General features: G+C 43.3%; 1 pseudogene; it reads right to left on the minus strand.

Annotated features, from left to right (window-relative positions):
• LOC132499578 (uncharacterized) overlaps positions 1–2683 on the minus strand; it is a 65223-nt pseudogene extending 62540 nt beyond the window's left edge.
• Positions 2684–6000: the final 3317 nt, after the last annotated feature.

Below are 6000 nucleotides of genomic sequence, written 5' to 3' on the forward strand. Positions count from 1 at the left end.
GCACAAAAGGCCACATGAGGACACAGTGAGAAGGCGACCACCTTCAAGCCGAGGAGAGGCCTCAGGAGAATCCAAAGCTACCAACACCTTGATATTGAACTTCTAGCCTCCAGAACAGTGAGAAAATAAACGCCTGTTGTTTAAGCCATCCAGTCTGTGCTACTTTGTTATGGCAACCCTAACAAACTCATACAGTTGCTTTCCTAGGCGAAGCAGGGGATGCAGTGGAGAAATAGGAACCTTTATGCCCAAGAGAGGACAGAAGTGCATTGAGTGAATGGCAGAGAATGTTGATGCTGATTTCAAAAGCGTGTGATGCCCAGTGAAATGAGCCATCTCTCTAAACAGGTTTGCTTAATAAGGATATTGCCCAACGTCCCTTTTACCCACCCAAGCACATACATAATTATCAACAATTAGTTCAATGGGATATTTTCCTAGTCCAGTGAGCCCAGCCAGATGTCTGCAACAGAAGAGTGCCAAGCATATAATACTAATGGTTTATATTTTATTGAGCACGTACTACAGGACAGCCACTGTTCTAAGCACTTTACATGTTTTAACAAATTTAATCTTCACTACAACTTACGCATTAGTTCCCTAGGGCTTCTAAAACAAATTACCACCAACTGGGTGACTTAAAGCAACAGTAATTTATTCTTTCACAGTTCTGAAGTCCAGAGGCTGGACTACAGGAGGGAAATCCAAAATTAAGGTGTCAGCAGAGCAATGCTCCTTCTGCAATCTATAAAGGAGAATTCTCCCTTGGCTCTTCCAGCTTCTCATGGTTGCTGGCAATCCCTTGTGTACCTGGCTTGCAGCTGCGTCACTCTAATCTCTGCCTTGTTTGTCACATGGCGCCCCCAGCACCTCCCCCATGTGTTTGTTTTCTCGTAAGGACAACAGTCATGGAACTAAGGCCCACATTATTCCAGTATGACCTCATCTTAATTCAACCAGTTACATCTGCAAAGACCCTGTTTCCAAACAAAGTTACATTCTGAGGTTCTGGCTGGACATGAATTTTGGGGGACAAAATTCAAGCCAGCTTGTTGTTATATCAGCTTTAGAGATGAGAAGACCTGAGCACAGAGATGAAATCACTTCCCAAGTTTGCCCAGACAATCCATGGAAGAGCCAAGATACAGCTCCAAAGTCCATGTTCTTAACTGCTACGCTCTGCTACCTATCAAAAAATATTTCCCAGATGAACAAATAAGTAGTCATAAATGGTCGAACGCTAGCATGTTCAATTATGGTGCCAGGCTCACTCCTCATCATCCCTTTCCAAGACCACTGCCCCAGCCTCACAAGTAATATCCCTGTTCTCCCTTCTCCCTTGTCAAGTCCATGTGACCATAAGTGTGTCTTTTCAAAACACAGATCTTACTACCATTCTTAAAAATTCAAATTCCCAACTTAGCACAGCAAGCCATAGCCTTTGCTCTTTGGACTGAAAGCTCCATGTAGACAGAGACTGTGTGCATTTTTGCTCCCCACTGTATCCTTAAGAAAAAACACAGGTCCCTAGTACCTAGTAGACCCTCAGAAATCATTGTTAAATAAATGGAGAAATGAATGAATGAATGAATGAATGAATGATCTGGGTCAGCCTACAATTCCAACCTCAGCTCCTGATGCAACTGAGTGCCTTTGCTGATGCTGTGCCCTAGGCCAGGCGTATTGTAATCACTGCTTAGGACCCAGCTGAAACCTCCTCTCCCCATTAGGTACATTTAGACAACACACGCAAACACATCCCATGCAAAAGTTGCTTCCACTCACAACTTTGTGATGTCACTGATGATGTAATATGTTGGGTTTCTTCCTAAGTCCACTCTTGAGAGGTCCTTGGGGGCAAGGGCTGTGTCTTCTCTGTCATATGTCATCAGGGATTATCAGAGAGTAGACACTCGATAAATGTTTGTTGGATAAACTACTGAATGAACAGTCTAATGTCAGTGTGTACATAAACACAGCTTTTATTTCTATTTTGACTAGGGCTTGACTGTGCATATATGGAATCCAATTCCCAAATGATGAGGCAACTTCTTGGCTTTCCAAACCACCCAAGCGCAGATGTCACACAGCTAAGAGAAGGTTGAAGCCAAAGGTTCAAAAACAGACATCCTAGGGGTAAACTTACTACAGTGCAGTGGAGGCCCTGGGTCCTCCCTGGATTCCTATGTGTCTATGTGATGGGTAAGTGAGGTGAAGAGATGAAGAAATTGCCAGTGCGATTCCAGCCCTGAGGACTGCTTTTACATAACTGACGTAGCTTTATAGCTTTGTTGTTTTTTTGATCACATCTGGAGTCCATTTCAAAGTTAATAAGCCCACTTACTTCCCACTTAACGTAATTATGGGGATAGCATGGCATGGAGATAGAGAGCATGGGTTTTGGAATCAGAGAAACCAAACGTGCTCTAGTGACCGCATCTGTGACATGCCTGTGAGCAGGTAGGAATATATGTATGCACGGATATGCTTTCCTTGGCCACACAGCCTCCTTTTTTCGCCCTGTTTCAATGCTCTCCTTTACAGCAAGCCTCTCTAAAGAGTTACTGACACATACTTATACATACGCCCCACTTCCTCACCTCACGTTCTCTCCAGAACCCCAGTTAGGCTTCTGTCCACTCACACTGAAGTCAATTCCATCAAGTTCAACCCTGTCCTGCATGTTGTCACCTCCCTGTCCTTACCTTATTTACCCTTTCAGCACTAGTCCACACATAAGGACCACCTCCCTTGTTTGAAGTATCTCTCTTCTCTCTGGGCTACTGTTAACCCCACTTTTTCCAAAGCTGTCTCTCCCCACCATCTCCCGGACTGTCCTTCTGGCCTCAAAATCCTGGTGTGCCCCAGGACTCAGGCCGGGCTTTCTTTGCCTTCCTGTTTCTCTGCCACTGGGTCTTGTCCAGTGGTCTTACTGGACAGGCTGATGACTCTGCCTGTCCTGGCTTTGTCCTTGGACTTCTCACTCATCTACCTAAAAATTCTCTTCCCAGAGAGATAATGGAGAATAGAAGGAAGCATGTGGCCCATGGAACCAGCGTGCCTGAGTTCGAATCCTTACTCTGCCACTTTGTGAGAATTTATAAAACCTGTTACTTCATCTATGAAATGGGGAGAATGCCTCATAAAACTCTTCTGAAGGTTAAATGAGTTGATATCTTTAAGGACTGTATACCAGTTTTAAGAACGTGGTAGGTACTCAATAAATGACAGCAATCATCATCACCAGTAGTAGCAATAGGAGTGTCTTCTCTTAGATATCAAAGAGGCATCTCGAAGTTAATGTCCCTAAAATAGAACTCTGGGTTCTCCTATTAAAACTCATTTCTACTTTGGTCTTCTCACATCCCTATCATATTAATTTATCTTATTTTCTTCATATAACTTATTACTATCTGAAATTTCTTTATGTATGTCTTCAGTTGTTCATCGTCTGTACTACCCCCAGCTAGGAAGCTAGGATTTAAGCTTCATGAGGGCAGGGCCATGTCTATCTTGTTCACTGCTGAATTCTGCCACTTCAAACAGTGACTCACATTAACATATAGTAGATACTCAATACACAGCTGCTGAATAAATGGATGGAGGAATGAGTGACTGAACAATCTGACGTGGATTTGGTACCTATACCCAGCACTCACTAGTTATGGAACATTAGGAAAATATTTAACCTTTATGAGCCTTAGTTTGCTCGCCTGTTAAATGCTTCCTTACAGGATTACTGTGCACATTAAATGCACTTAACATGCACAGCACAGTCCCTGGCCCAGAGCAAGGCTTCATTATGTGGTAATGAAAAAATGAAGATAATCATTCCTATGAACCACAGAATAGCGTTTAAGAGGAACTGGCATCTAAGGAGCATAAGTCGAGATATTGCCAGAAAATAAAAAGTGTAGTATATAGAATCATGGACTTTTCGAACTGGAAGGAAATTCCAGGAAGAAACCTTTTAATCTATTTCAGCTAACATGTATGTAAACACATGTCTGGAGAACTAGGTGATCTGTCCAAGACCACAGACATAAAAATAGAACTAGAACCCAGATCCACAACTCCAAGTCCATTTCACACGACACATTGCTCTACCTTTCTCCAATTACTTTGATTTGACAATGAATCTACATACACGTACCTCATGCATGAACTCCAGGTTGAATTGCTTTCCATATAAGGATACATTGCAACTCTTTGAAAAGTATTTCTGCAGCTGGCAAGATGTGAAAATATGGACTAATGTGAACATATACATACCCATTATGTCTCTCTCCATCATTTCTTCTTTCCTTCTTTGGTCACCTACCACATGTTCAGTGCTGTGCTTGATGTAGAAGAAAACAAGTGGAAGACACAGTCCCAACTTTCAAGGAGTTCTGTGCATAGACTAGTGAGGAGGATATTTACTGATGTTGTTCACTCAGCAGACTTGGTTGGTTACCCAACAGATGTTGAGGCCCTGCTCTGTGCAAGATTCCAGAAATGCAGTTGGTGAGTTAGAGTGAGGTTAAGCTACTGTATCAAGGAGGACTGAAAAAACTCAGTGGTTTGAAGACTGAAGTGAATTCCTTCCTCTGGTAACAATTCGAGGTGAGGTTCAGGCTAGTGGGTAGCTCCACTCCACTGGGTCGTTTGGAGACCCAACTTTTTTCCCTCATCTTCTGCCATCCTCTGAGGCTTGGCATCCATCCTCTGCATAGTGGACACTGGGTCACAGTGGCAAGAAGAGGAAGGAGTAATAAAAGTGACATCCATCTTTTGTGCCCGCATTCTATTTGTAGAAACTTAATTAGGTGGCCACACATAACTACAAGGGAAGCTCGGCGATGTAGGCAGCTGGGCAGCCATGTGCCTGTCTGTAATCTTATCACCATGGAAAAGACAGCCGTCTTGGCCTCAGTGACAAAGCCTTCACAGTATCCCACCAGGTGTGCTCACAATCTAGGGCAAGACAGAAAATAATCAAATCCTTACAAACTATGGTAAACATCATGAGGGAAAAGTAAATGGGGCCAGAGAGCACAGAATGGGGAGACTGACTTGGTCAAGTCCAGAGCATTCAGGAAGCAGGAACAGCCTACAGAAAGGTCTGACAGCAGATGGAGAGGGTCAGTTTAGAAATCCAGACTCTGGAGCCAGACTTCTGAGTTTGAGTCTTAGCTCTAGAACTTACTAGCTGTATAATCTTGGATGAGTTATTTAACCTGTTGAGCCTTAGTTTCCTCGCTTGTAAAACAATAATTGTTATTATTATCACATTATAGTAATTATTGTTATCATCATCATTATTAGTCTATTGTAGTTTCCTTTGTTACGAGGATTAATTGTAAGTGCTATGCCATAGGCACCTACTGAAAACAGCCAACACTTCCTAGGGGTTTGGGGAAACATACAACAGGAGGTCAGGAGTTTAGCAAGTAGTAATCTAGGTGAGTTACCTAGTGGTGGTTACTTGGGATTTTCTGGACAAAAGCACAGGCATTTATTCCTCTGAGTAATTCAAGAGTTTCTGTCTTTCAGTCTGTGAAAAAGCCCAAGCGGACTAAGTGTACCCAATATATGCCAAATGAGGAGAAATGTCTACCCCGTAAATCATTGAGCTTCTGCCACAGGAGTAGGTACGAATATTATTTGCGCTCTGTACATGCGTATGGGAAATATCAAGGGATGGCAGGTGGGAAACTCAGTCTCTGCACTCAGGGGGATATTCATATTCCTTTGTGCCTCTTCCTTTGTGTTTCAAAAGCTCACTAGTCCCAGTTCTAAGTCCCCATTACACTATGCGTTTGGGGTATTCCACCATGGTCATTTTGGGGTCTCCCCTCGCACCTGGTGGGTTCCAGGGTGTTAAGGAGCACCCTGACACAGGGAAGCCCTTTTATTCACCAATCACTGTCCTGATCAGTTAGTTCTGACCTGTGTTTTCTCTGTGCAGATGGTCTCCTCAGGTCGTGGGATCGGGACTGTGCCTTTGGAGAGCTCATT

Source organism: Mesoplodon densirostris, chromosome 11 (assembly GCF_025265405.1).
Source record: "Mesoplodon densirostris isolate mMesDen1 chromosome 11, mMesDen1 primary haplotype, whole genome shotgun sequence".
NCBI classification, from domain to species: Eukaryota; Metazoa; Chordata; class Mammalia; order Artiodactyla; family Ziphiidae; genus Mesoplodon; species Mesoplodon densirostris.